The 13,710-nt window shown below is 38.2% G+C and overlaps 1 pseudogene; it reads left to right on the top strand.

Annotated features, from left to right (window-relative positions):
• The first annotated feature begins 4,356 nt into the window (after positions 1 to 4,356).
• The window catches only part of LOC148580340 (uncharacterized), a 55,640-nt pseudogene continuing 46,286 nt past the window's right edge, over positions 4,357 to 13,710 (top strand).

Here is a 13,710-nt window from a genome sequence, read left to right as displayed (position 1 = left end):
TTAGTTTTTATTCAAAATTCATATTTCTGGACTTTACTATGAGTTTGTGTATTTTTCTGTGATTTCAGATATTTTCTGGCTGAAATTGAGGGACCTGAGCAAAAATCTGATTCAGAGGCTGAAAAAGGACTGCAGATGCTGTTGGATTCTGACCTCCCTGCACTCAAAATGGATTTTCTGGAGCTCCAGAAGACCAATTGGCGCGCTCTCAATTGCTTTGGAAAGTAGACATCCAGGGCTTTCCAGCAATATATAATAGTTCATACTTTGCCCATGTTTTGATGGCGCAAATTGGCGTTTAACGCCAAGTCTTTACCCTATTCTGGCATTAAACGCCAGAAACAGGCTACAACCTGGCGTTTAACTCCAAGAGAAGCCTCTACACGTATAAAGCTCAATGCTCAGCCCAAGCACACACTAAGTGGGCCCCAGAAGTGGATTTCTGCACTATCTGCACTTAGTTACTTATTTTCTATAACCCTAGCTACTAGTTTATATAAAAACAACTTTTAGAGACTTACTATATACCTCATGACATTTCACATCTGAATTTTGTATCCTCTACGGCATGAGTCTCTAAACTCCATGGTTGGGGGTGAGGAGCTCTGCTGTGTCTCGATGGATTAATGCAATTACTTCTGTTTTCTATTCAATCACGCTTGTTTCTGTTCTAAGATACTCGCTCGTACTTAACCATGATGAATGTGATGATCCGTGATACTCATCACCATTCTCAACCTATGAACACGTGCCTGACAACCACTTCTATTCTACCTTAGATTGAGTGTGTATCTCTTTGATTCCTAGTTCACGTGTTAGATTGCATCTCCTGACAACAGAGCATTCGAATCCGTGAGATCAGAGTCTTCGTGGTGTAGGCTAGAATTACTAGCGGCCATTCCTGAGATCCGAAAAGTCTAAACCTTATTTGTGGTATTCCGAGTAGGATCTGGGATGGGATGACTGTGACGAGCTTCAAACTCACGAGTGCTGGGCGTAGTGACAGATGCAAAAGGATCAATGGATCCTATTCCAACATGAGTGAGAACCGACAGATGATTAGCCATGCGGTGACAGCGCATTTGGACCATTTTCACTGAGAGGACGGATGGTAGCCATTGACAACGGTGATCCACCAACATACAGCTTGCCATGGAAGGAGCCTTGCGTACGTGAAGAAGAAGACAGTATGAAAGTAGAGATTCAGAAGACAGAGCATCTCCAAAACCTCAACCTGTTCTCCATAACTGCACAACAAGTACTATTTAATTTATGCTATTTACTTTTCATAAATACAATCACTCTTATCATTAATCTCCTGACTAAGATTTACAAAATAGCCATAGCTTACTACAAGCCGACAATCTCCGTGGGATCGACCCTTACTCACGTAAGGTATTACTTGGACGACCCAGTGCACTTGCTGGTTAGTTGTGCGGAATTGCAAAAGTGTGATTGTGATTTCATGCACCAAGTTTTTGGCGCCGTTGCCGGGGATTGTTCGAGTTTGGACAACTGACGGTTTATTTTGTTGCTTAGATTAGGAAAAATTTTTCTTTTTAGTTTAGAGTCTTCTATTATTGTTTTTGGTTGAAACTTTTTTTTAAAATCCTTATTTTCACTTTTTAAATTTTTTTTGAAAATTTTTATAAACTAATAATTGAGTTTTTCTCTTTGAGTTTAGATTCATATTTTAAGTTTGGTGTCAATTGCATGTTTTTATTTTCTTTTAAATTTTCGAATTTGTGTTCATTGTTCTTTCTTGATCTTCAAGTTGTTCTTGCTATTTTTCTCGTTTGATCTTTAGTTTTTTCTGTTTTGTGTATTTTCTTATTTTTCTTGTGCGTTTTCAAATTATTAGTATTCAAAAAAAAATTATATACATTAAATACCTTTTTTAAAACACGTTAAATTTATAGCTCAGTTGGCTAGAGCGTTGTGCTTATGTTCTTGGTAATTGGGTATCTTCCTTTTAAAACTTTTTCAAAAATAATTTTTCTTTGATTAAATCTTGTGTCAAACTTTTAAGTTTGGTGTTCTCTTGTTATTTTTCTTTAATTTTCGAAAATTTATTTTTAGTTTTCTAAAAGTTTTAAGTTTGGTGTTCTTTTTATGTTCTTGTGAGTCTTCAAGGTGTTATTGAGTCTTCTTTGTATTTTGATCTTAAAATTTTTAAGTTTGATGTTCCTTGGTGTTTTCCCTCCAAAATTTTCGAAAAACAAGGAGCATTAAATCTAAAAATTTTAATTCTTCTGTCATTTTATTGTTTTTCTCTTTCCTCATTAAATTCAAAAAAAATATCTTTTCTCTTTATTTTAAGTTAACTTTCGAAATTTACATAAGAATTTCAGATTTTTATTTTAAAATTTCTATTTTATCTTATCTTAGTTTTGAAAAATTTCAAAATTCAAATCTTTTTCAAAAAAAAAAATCAAATATTTTTCAAAATCTTATCTTATTTTATTTCAAATTTCAATTTTCAACTTCCAAATTTCAAAATTCAAATTTCAAAATTTAAAATTCAAAATTTAATTTCAAATATAAAAATCAAATCTTTTCAAAATTTAAATCTTTTTCAAATCCTTATCTTATATTGTTGACTTTTTCGAAAATTTCAAAATTCAAAATTCAAAATTTAATTTTTAATTTTAAAATTTAAATTTCAAAATTTTTTAATTTAAATTCCTTATCTTCTCTTACCTAGCATATCTTATCTTTTCTAATCTCAAATCTTAAAATCAAATCTTTTTCATATCTTTTCTTTTATTTATTTATTTATTTTATTTTATTTTCTTACAAGTATCTTTAATTTTAGGACATATCTTTTTCAAAACTTCCTAACCAATTTCTCAATCTTCATTTTTTTGAAAATCCCCACCCACATCTTTTTCAAATATTTTTAATTAATTAATTTAGTTTTCAATTTTCTTTTATTTCTTTTTCTTCTAATTTTCAAAATTATAATCAATTTTTCATTTTATTTTATTTTATTTTATTTTATTTGAATTTCGGTTTTCAAAAAAATATATATATTATTTGCAATCCGCATCATCTCCCTTTCTCCATCATGGACCTAAGTGGAAATGAACAGTCCAGAAGGACTCTGGGCTCAAATGCTAACCCCATTACTGCTGCATATGGGAGTAGCATCTATATACCTCCCATCAAAGCAAGCAGTTTTGAGCTAAATCATCAGCTCATTGTCATGGTGTAGCGAAATTGCCAGTATTCCAGTCTTCCACAGGAAGAACCTACTGAGTTTCTGGCACAGTTCTTACAAATTGCTGACACAGCACATGACAAGGAAGTAGATCAGGATGTCTATAGATTATTACTGTTTCTATTTGCTGTAAAAGATCAAGCTAAGAGGTGGTTAAATAACCAACCTACAGCAAGCATAAGAACATGGAAACAGTTATCAGACAAATTCCTGAATCAATATTTCCCTCCAAAAAGGATGACACAGCTAAGGCTGGACATCCAAGGCTTTAAACAAGAGGATGATGAATCCCTTTTTAACGTCTGGGAGAGGTACAGAGGGATGCTAAGGAAATGCCCTTCTGAAATGTTTTCAGAGTGGGTATAATTAGACATCTTCTACTATGGGCTTACAGAAAAAGCTCAGATATCTCTAGATCACTCAGCTGGTGGATCTATACACATGAGAAAGACTACTGAAGAGGCTCAAGAGCTTATTGATATAGTTGCTAGAAATTAGCATCTTTACATAAGTAACGAGTCCTCCATGAAAGAAGAAGCTAAGGCAATATCAACGACTTTAGTCCTCAGGAACACGTTGCTGAACTCAATCAGCAAATATCTTCTATAACAAGGCAGTTAGCAGAATTTAAGGAGATGCTACAAGAAACCCAAATTGCTAACAGGGATATGGAATCACAATTGAAGCAGACAAAATAGCAATTATCAAAACAGATAATAGAGGAGTGCCAATCAATTCAATTAAGAAGTGGAAAAACATTAAATACTCTAACTCAAAGCAGCAGAAAGCCAAGAAAAGAACAGTTGACAGAGGATGAGCAACCTGCTACCCAAAATCCCTCTGAGGATAGTAAGAGCCCAGAGAGGAATATGCCTGGCGATCAAACGCCAGAAACAGGTGAAAAACTGGCGTAAAACTCTAATTCCACGTCCAGTTCTGGCATTCAAACGCCAGAAAAGGGTAGGAAGCTGGCGTTAAACGCCCAATCCATGTCCAGTTCTGGCATTCAAATGCCAGTGAGGGATCAGACACCTGTAAGTGCTGATACTAACTCCCTCAAGAAGGCTTCTCAACCTGCCTCTGTAGGAAATAAACCTGCAGCAACTAAGGTTGAAGAATATAAAGCCAAAATACCTTATCCTCAGAAACTCCGCCAAGCGGAATAGGATAAACAATTTGCTCGCTTTGCAGACTATCTCAGGACTCTTGAAATAAAGATTCCGTTTGCAGAGGCACTTGAGCAAATACCCTCTTATGCTAAGTTCATGAAAGAGATCTTAAGTCATAAGAAGGATTGAAGAGAAACAGAAAAAGTTTTTCTCACTGAAGAGTGCAGTGCAGTCATCCTAACAAGTTTACCAGAGAAGCTTAAGGATCCCGGAAGCTTTATGATACCATGCACACTAGAGGGTACTTGTACCAAGACAGCTCTATGCGACCTTGGGGCAAGTATCAATCTAATCCCTGCATCTACTATCAGAAAGCTTGTCTTGGCTGAAGAGGTCAAACCAACCCGGATATGTCTTCAACTTGCTGATGGAACCATTAAATATCCATCAAGCATAATTGAGGACATGATTGTCAAGGTTGGGCCATTTGCCTTTCCCACTGACTTTGTAGTGCTGGAAATGGAGGAGCACAAAAGTGCAACTCTCATTCTAGGAAGACCCTTCCTAGCAACTGGACGAACCCTCATTGATGTCCAAAAAGGAGAGGTGACCTTAAGAGTCAATGAGGACGAGTTCAAGCTGAATGTTGTTGAGGCAATAAAGCATCCAGACACAGCAAAAGACTGCATGCGTGTTGATATTATTGACTCCCTGGTAGAGAAGATCAACATGGCTAAGAGTCTCGAATCAGAGCTAGAAGATATCCTTAATGATGTCCAACCTGATCTGGAGGAATCAGAGGAAATAAAAGAGCCTCTGAAGTTTCCTCAGGAAGAGGAGAAACCTCCTAAACCCGAGCTCAAACCACTACCATCATCCCTGAAATACGCATTTCTGGGAGAAGGTGATACTTTTTCGATGATCATAAGCTCTGCTTTAAATCCACAGGAAGAGAAAGCACTACTTCAAGTGCTAAGGACACACAAGGCAACCCTTGGGTGGTCCATAAGTGATCTTAAGGGCATCAACCCAGCAAGATGCATGCACAAGATCCTATTGGAGGACGATGCTAAGCCAGTGGTTCAACCACAAAGGTGGCTAAATCCAGCCATGAAGGAGGTGGTGCAGAAAGAGGTTACCAAGTTACTGGAGGCTGGAATTATTTATCCCATTTCTGATAGCCCCTAGGTGAGCCCTGTCCAAGTTGTCCCCAAGAAGGGAGGCATGACAGTGGTTCATAATGAAAAAAATGAACTGGTTTCTACAAGAACAGTTACAGGGTGGCGTATGTGTATTGATTACACAAGGCTCAATACAGCCACCAGGCAGTATCACTTTCCTTTACCATTCATAGACCAGATGCTAGAAAGACTAGTAGGTCATGAATACTACTGCTTTTTGGATGGCTATTCAGGTTATAACCAAATTGCAGTAGATCCTCAGGACCAAGAGAAAATAGCATTTACATGCCCTTCTGGAGTGTTTGCTTACAGAAGGATGCCTTTTGGTCTGTGCAATGCACCTGCAACCTTTCAGAGGTGCATGCTCTCTATCTTCTCTGATATGGTAGAGAAATTTTTGGAAGTCTTCATGGATGACTTTTCAGTATTTGGAGACTCATTCAGCTCCTGCCTTAACCATCTAGCACTTGTTCTGAAAAAATGCCAAGAGACCAACCTAGTTTTAAATTGGGAAAAATGTCACTTTATGGTGATTGAAGGAATTGTCCTTGGGCATAAAATTTCAAACAAGGGAATAGAGGTGGATCAATCTAAAATGGAAGTAATTGAAAAATTACCACCACCTGCCAATGTTAAGGCAATCAGAAGCTTTCTGGGGCATGCAGGATTCTATAGGAGGTTTATAAAGGATTTTTCAAAAATTGCAAAACCTCTGAGCAATCTGCTAGCTGCTGACATGCCATTTGTGTTTGACACAGAGTGTCTGCAGGCGTTTAAAACCCTGAAGGCTAAGCTGGTCACAGCACCAGTTATTTCTGCACCAGACTGGACATTACCATTCGAACTAATGTGTGATGCCAGTGACCATGCCATTGGTGCAGTACTGGGACAGAGGCACAACAAGCTTTTGATTGTCATTTATTATGCTAGCCGTGTTTTAAATGATGCCCAGAAAAATTACACAACCACAGAAAAAGAATTGCTTGCAGTGGTTTATGCCATTGACAAGTTTAGATCATACTTAGTAGGATCTAAAGTGATTGTGTACACTGACCATGTTGCTCTTAAATATCTACTCACAAAGCAAGATTCAAAACCTAGGCTCATAAGATGGGTGTTGCTTCTGCAAGAGTTTGATATAGAAATAAGAGACAGAAAAGGGACAGAGAACCAAGTGGCTGATCATGTGTCCCGGATTGAACCAGTAGAAGGGGCGTCCTTTCCCTCTATTGAGATATCTGAAACCTTTCTGGATGAGCAATTATTTGCCATTTAGAAAACACCATGGTTTGCAGATATTGCAAACTATAAAGCTGCAAGATTCATACCCAAGGAGTACAGCAGGCAACAAAAGAAAAAATTAATTACTGATGCAAAGTACTACCTGTGGGATGAACCATATCTCTTTAAGAGATATGCAGATGGAATAATCCGTAGGTGTGTGCCTAGAGAAGAAGCACAGAAGATCCTATGGAATTGTCATGGATTGCAATATGGAGGACATTTCGGAGGTGAGCGAACAGCCACAAAAGTCCTCCAATGTGGCTTCTACTGGCCCACTCTCTATAAAGACTCCCGAGAGTTTGTGCGTAACTGTGACAGCTGCCAGAGAGCTGGTAATCTGCCTCATAGTTACACCATGCCTCAGCAAGGGATCTTAGAGATTGAGTTGTTTGATGTATGGGGTATTGACTTCATGGGGCCTTTTCCACCATCATACTCAAACACTTATATTCTGATGGCAGTCGACTATGTATCTAAATGGGTAGAGGCCATTGCAACACCCACCAATGATACTAAGACAGTACTGAAGTTCCTCCAGAAACATATCTTCAGCAGGTTTGGTGTCCCTAGAGCACTAATCAGTGATGGGGGCACTCACTTCTGCAACAAACAGCTTTACTCTGCTATGGTCCGATATGGAATTAGCCACAAGGTGGCAACTCCATATCATCCACAGACAAATGGGCAAGCTGAAGTCTCTAATAGAGAACTAAAAAGAATTCTAGAACGGACTGTAAGTACCCGTAGAAAGGATTGGGCAAGAAGCTTGGATGACGCTCTGTGGGCATACAGAACAGCATTCAAGACTCCTATAGGGACCTCTCCATACCAGCTTGTGTATGATAAGGCCTGTCATCTGCCCGTGGAACTGAAGCATAAAGCCTACTGGGCAACTAGGTTCCTAAACTTTGATGCTAAATTAGCTGGAGAAAAAAGATTGCTCCAGCTGAATGAGCTAGAGGAATTCAGACTCAGTGCTTTCGAAAATGCCAAGCTTTACAAAGAGAAAGCAAAAAGGTGGCATGACAGAAAGCTGTCATCTAGAGTCTTTAAACCAGGACAGAAGGTTCTGCTGTTCAACTCTAGGCTCAGATTATTCTCCGGGAAACTAAAATCCTGGTGGAGGGGACCATATGTGATTACAAGTGTGTCACCATATGGCTATGTGGAGCTTCAAGACATTGATTCTAATAAGAAGTTCATTGTTAATGGACAGAGAATCAAACATTATCTTGAAGGCAATGTTGAGCAAGAATGCTCAAAGCTGAGACTAGATTAAAAGCTCAGTAAGGTCCAGCTAAAGATAATAAAGAAGTGCTTATTGGGAGGTAACCCAATTTTTACTTACCTATGTTAATTTTCTATTTTTCATTTTTATTTTATGTCTTCTTTAGGATGATGATCATGTGGAGTCACAAAAATCAAAGCAAAATCAAAAACAGAAGGAAAAACAGCATAAAAAATAGCTCACCCTGGAGGAAGAGCTTACTGGCATTTAAACGCCAGTAAGAAGCATCAAGCTGGCGTTAAACGCCAGAAACAAGCACCAACTTGGCATTAAATGCCAATAAAGGGAGAAAAGCTGGCGTTTAACGCCAGAAACAAGCAGCAGTCTGGCGTTAAACGCCAGGATTGCACTCTAAGGGCGTTTTGCACGCCTAAATGGAGCAGGGATGATAAGTCCTTGACCCCTCAGGATCTGTGGACCCCACAGGATCCTCACCTACACCACATCTTCTTCTCTCCTCTTCACACCTTTTCATAACACTCTTCCCCAAATAACCTCCACCAATCACCTCCATTACTCCTCCAAAACCATCATCCACCCACTCAAATTCACACACCTCCATCTCCTTCATCTCTTCTTCTCCTCTTTTTTTGCTTCTTTTGCTCGAGGACGAGCAAACCTTTTAAGTTTGGTGTGAAAAAGCTAAGCTTTTTTGGTTTTTTTTTCATAACCATTAATGGCACCTAAGGCCAGAGAAACCTCTAGAAAGAGGAAAGGGAAGGCAATTGCTTCCACCTCTGAGTCATGGGAGATGGAGAGATTCATCTCAAAAGCTCATCACTAGAAAAAGGATGGAGCAAACAAGAGAGCCCACTCATGGACCTCAATAAGAGCATGAGGAAATTCCTCATCATGAAATTCCTGAGATGCCTCAATGGATGCACTTTCCTCTATGAAATTAGTGAAGATCAAAGAGCTATGAGGGAGGAGCAACAAAGGCAAGGAAGAGACATTGAGGAGCTAAAGCACTCCATAAGATCTTCAAGAGGAAGAACTAGCTGCCATCACTAAGGTGGACCCGTTCTTTAATTTCCTTGTTCTTTAATTTCCATGTTCTTTATTTTTCTGTTTTTCGTTTACTATGCTCTATGTTAATTCATGTTTGTGTCTTTATTATATGATCATTAGTGTTCAAGTGTCTATGTCTTAAAGCTATGAATGTTCTATGAATCCATCACCTTTCTTAAATGAAAAATGCTTTAATTACAAAAGAACAAGAAGTACATGAATTTCGAATTCATCAATGAGATTAGTTTAATTATTTTGATGTGGTGACAATACTTTCTGCTTTCTGAATGAATGCTTGAACAGTGCATATGTCTTTTGAATTTGTTGTTTATGAATGTTAAAATTGTTGGCTCTTGAAAGAATAATGAAAAAGGAGAAATGTTATTGATAATCTGAAAAATCATAAAATTGATTCTTGAAGCAAGAAAAAGCAGTGAAGAACAAAGCTTGCCAAAAAAAAGGGCGAAAAAAAAAGAAAGAAAAAGAAAAAGCAAGCAGAAAAAGCCAATAGCTCTTTAAACCAAAAGGCAAGAGCAAAAAGCCAATAACCCTTTAAACCAAAAGGCAAGGATAAAAAGGATCCAAGGCTTTGAGCATTAATGGATAGGAGAGCCCGAAGGAATAAAATCCTTGCCTAAGCGGCTAAACAAAGCTGTCCCTAACCATGTGCTTGTAGCGTGAAGGTGTCAAGTGAAAAGCTTGAGACTGAGCGGTTAAAGTCGAGGTCCAAAGCAAAAAGAGTGTGCTTAAGAACTCTGGACACCTCTAATTGGGGACTTTAGCAAAGCTGAGTCACAATCTGAAAAGGTTCACCCAGTTATGTGTCTGTGGCATTTATGTATCTGGTGGTAATACTGGAAAACAAAGTGCTTAGGGTCACGGCCAAGACTCATAAAGTAGCTGTATTCAAGAATTAACATACTGAACTAGGAGAATCAATAACACTATCTGAACTCTGAGTTCCTATAGATGCCAATCATTCTGAACTTCAATGGATAAAGTGAGATGCCAAAACTATTCAAGAGGCAAAAAGCTACAAGTCCCGCTCATCTAAGTGGAGCTATGTTTCATTTATATTTTGGAATTTATAGTATATTCTCTTCTTTTTAACCTATTTGATTTTCTATTTCTTGAGGACAAGCAACAATTTAAGTTTGGTGTTGTGATGAACGGATAATTTATACGCTTTTTGGCATTGTTTTTAAGTAGTTTTCAGCATGTTTTAATTACTTTTTAGTATATTTTTATTAGTTTTTATTCAAAATTCACATTTCTGGACTTTACTGAGTTTGTGTGTTTTTCTATAATTTCAGATATTTTCTGGCTGAAATTGAGGGACCTAAGCAAAAATCTGATTCAGAGGCTGAAAAAGGACTGCAGATGCTGTTGGATTCTGACCTCCCTGCACTCAAAATGGATTTTCTGGAGCTACAGAAGACTAATTGACGCGCTTTTAATTGTGTTGGAAAGTAGACATCCAGGGCTTTCCAGCAATATATAATAGTTCATACTTTGCCCAAGTTTTGACGACGCAAATTGGCGTTTAACGCCAAGTCTTTACCCTATTCTGGCATTAAACACCAGAAACAGGTTGCAAACCAAAGTTAAACGCCAGAAACAGGCTACAACCTGGCGTTTAACTCCAAGAGAAGCCTCTACACGTATAAAGCTCAATGCTCAGCCCAAGCACACACCAAGTGGGCCCCGAAAGTAGATTTCTGCACTATCTGCACTTAGTTACTTATTTTCTGTAACCCTAGCTACTAGTTTAGTATAAAAACAACTTTTAGAGACTTACTATGTACCTCATGACATTTCACATCTGAATTTTGTATCCTCTACGGCATGAGTCTCTAAACTCCATGGTTGGGGGTTTGGAGCTTGATAACAAAAATTGTTGTCGGTAAGGAATTTCTCTTACAGAAAGAAGAATTTCGTTGTAAGCATAGCTCCAAACCAACGAACAACTCTCACATCAAATTAAATTTTGGTTGTCACAAAGTACAAACCCCAAATAAGAATTAACTGGAGTATTTAGACTCCGAGTCGTCTCACAAGGAATTGCAATGAAATGATCAATTATTGGCTATGAAAATGCAAGGGGGGTTTGGTTGATAGAAGAGGCAATAAAATAAATGACAAGAAGAGTAAATCGAGCAATTAAAGAAAGCAATTAATAAAGAGAGACATTCATGGCAAAGATTGAGATCATAGGCTTTCTATCCTAGTCATGCAATAATTAATTCATCTTATTTAGTCAACTCCAACATATAGGGAGAAAGTCAAACAAGACTAATCAATCATACCACAATAATAAACAAGAATTTATCTTATTACGTCATCTCCAACATTGGAAGAAGATATAGGTTATCATCCATGAGAGAAAGTCTAACAAGACTAGCTAATCTCAATCCAAAAGTCCTAATCAACTTACTAATTAAATTAGCAAAAGATTAGCGTCAATGGAAACAATATTAGCTAACAACTCTAGATCACCAACATGAGTTGGGTTCTTATGACTTAAGATTGCCTAATTACTCTTTCCAAGCCAAGAGTGCTCAAAAATCTACTCTAACATCCAACCAAGCATTTTGTCAAACACTTGGTGGATACAAAGGGAAACCATGGTAAATGAGTAAGAATAGTAAAATCAACCAACTACCAATTGCAAGAAAAGTAAATCAATAACTCAAATCATCAATAAAAGAACATCAAACATTAAATTTCATTAAAGAAAAGATCCAAATCCAACAAAGGGTTCATGAACATAAAAAAAGACATAAAAGTAAAATTGACAAGAGAACTAAGAAGAATAGAGTAGCAGCAACAAGAAATTAAGAAGGAAAACTAAATCAAGACAAGAATTTAAAATTGGATTTGAGAAAATTAAACCTAAACTACCCTAAATTCTAGAGAGAAGAGAGAGCTTCTCTCTCTAGAATTCTAACCTAAAACATGATAAAAACTAAACTATGACTACTTGGTTCATTCCCCCTTCAATCCTTGGGTTCAATAGCATCAGAAATAAATTGGATTGGGCCCAAAATGCTTCAGAAATCGTTGAGGGCGATTTCATTTTAGTGGGCCACGGACAGCATCGGTGCGCACGCGTACATGGCGCGTGCGCGCCCCTGAACGCAAAGTAACATATAGAAAATTTTATATCATTTTGAAGCCCCGGATGTTAGATTTTCAACACAACTAAAACCGCCTCATTTGGACCTCTGTAGCTCAAGTTATGGTCGATTGAGTGTCAGGAGGTCAGGCTTGACAGCTTTATGGTTCCTTCATTTCTTCATAAGTTCTCCCACTTTGCATGCCTTTCTCCTTACTTTTTCCATCCAATACTTGCCTTCTAAACCTAAAATCACTCAACAAACACGTCAAGGCATCGAATGGAATTAAAGTGAGTTAAATTTAGCTATTTTAAGGCCTAAAAAGCATGTTTTCACATTTAAGCACAAATCAAGGGAGAATTGCAAAACCATGCTATTTCATTGAATAAATGTGAGAAAAGGTGATAAAATCCCCCAAAATAAGCACAAGATAAACCACAAAATTGGGGTTTATCAGAGCTCTGTTGTGTCTCGATGGATTAATGCAATTACTTCTATTTTCTATTCAATCACGCTTGTTTCTGTTCTAACATACTCGCTCGTACTTAACCATGATGAATGTGATGATCCGTGACACTCATCACCATTCTCAACCAATGAACGCGTGCCTGACAACCACTTCCGTTCTACCTTAGATTGAGTGTATATCTCTTTGATTCCTGGTTCACGTGTTAGATTGCATCTCCTGACAACAGAGCATTCGAATCCGTGAGATCAGAATCTTCGTGGTATAGGCTAGAATTATTGGCGGTCATTCCTGAGATCCGAAAAGTCTAAACCTTGTCTGTGGTATTCCGAGTAGGATCTGGGATGGGATGACTGTGACGAGCTTCAAACTCACGAGTGCTGGGCGTAGTGACAGACGCAAAAGGATCAATGGATCCTATTCCAACATGAGTGAGAACCGATAGATGATTAGCCGTGCGGTGACAGCGCATTTGGACCATTTTTACTGAGAGGACGGATGGTAGCCATTGACAACGGTGATCCACCAATATACAGCTTGCCATGGAAAGAGCTTTGCGTACGTGAAGAAGAAGACAGTAGGAAAGCAGAGATTCAGAAGACAGAGCATCTCTAAAACCTCAACCTGTTCTCCATAACTGTACAACAAGCACTATTTAATTTATGCTATTTACTTTTCATAAATACAATCACTCTTATCATTAATCACCTGACTAAGATTTACAAAATAGCCATAGCTTGCTTCAAGCCGACAATCTCCGTGGGATCGACCCTTACTCACGTAAGGTATTTCTTGGACGACCCAGTGCACTTGCTGGTTAGTTGTGCGGAATTGCAAAAGTGTGATTGTGATTTCGTGCACCACGAACGCACACTGTACGCGTACGCACAGATGTGCACCCTCAGAGCCAGCGCGATGGAGCCGAAACGAGAAGCTGGCACATTTATATGGCTGGGCCAGAAATCCTTGGACGCACGCGCGCACTAGACTCTTACGCGTGGATCGCAAAAAGCCCCAGGGACGCGTACGCGTGCTGTG

This window comes from Arachis ipaensis, chromosome B10, assembly GCF_059453495.1.
Source record: "Arachis ipaensis isolate K30076 ecotype BB chromosome B10, ASM5945349v1, whole genome shotgun sequence".
NCBI classification, from domain to species: Eukaryota; Viridiplantae; Streptophyta; class Magnoliopsida; order Fabales; family Fabaceae; genus Arachis; species Arachis ipaensis.
Note: the sequence above shows the minus strand (reverse complement) of the source record. Positions and strands in the feature narration are given on the sequence as shown.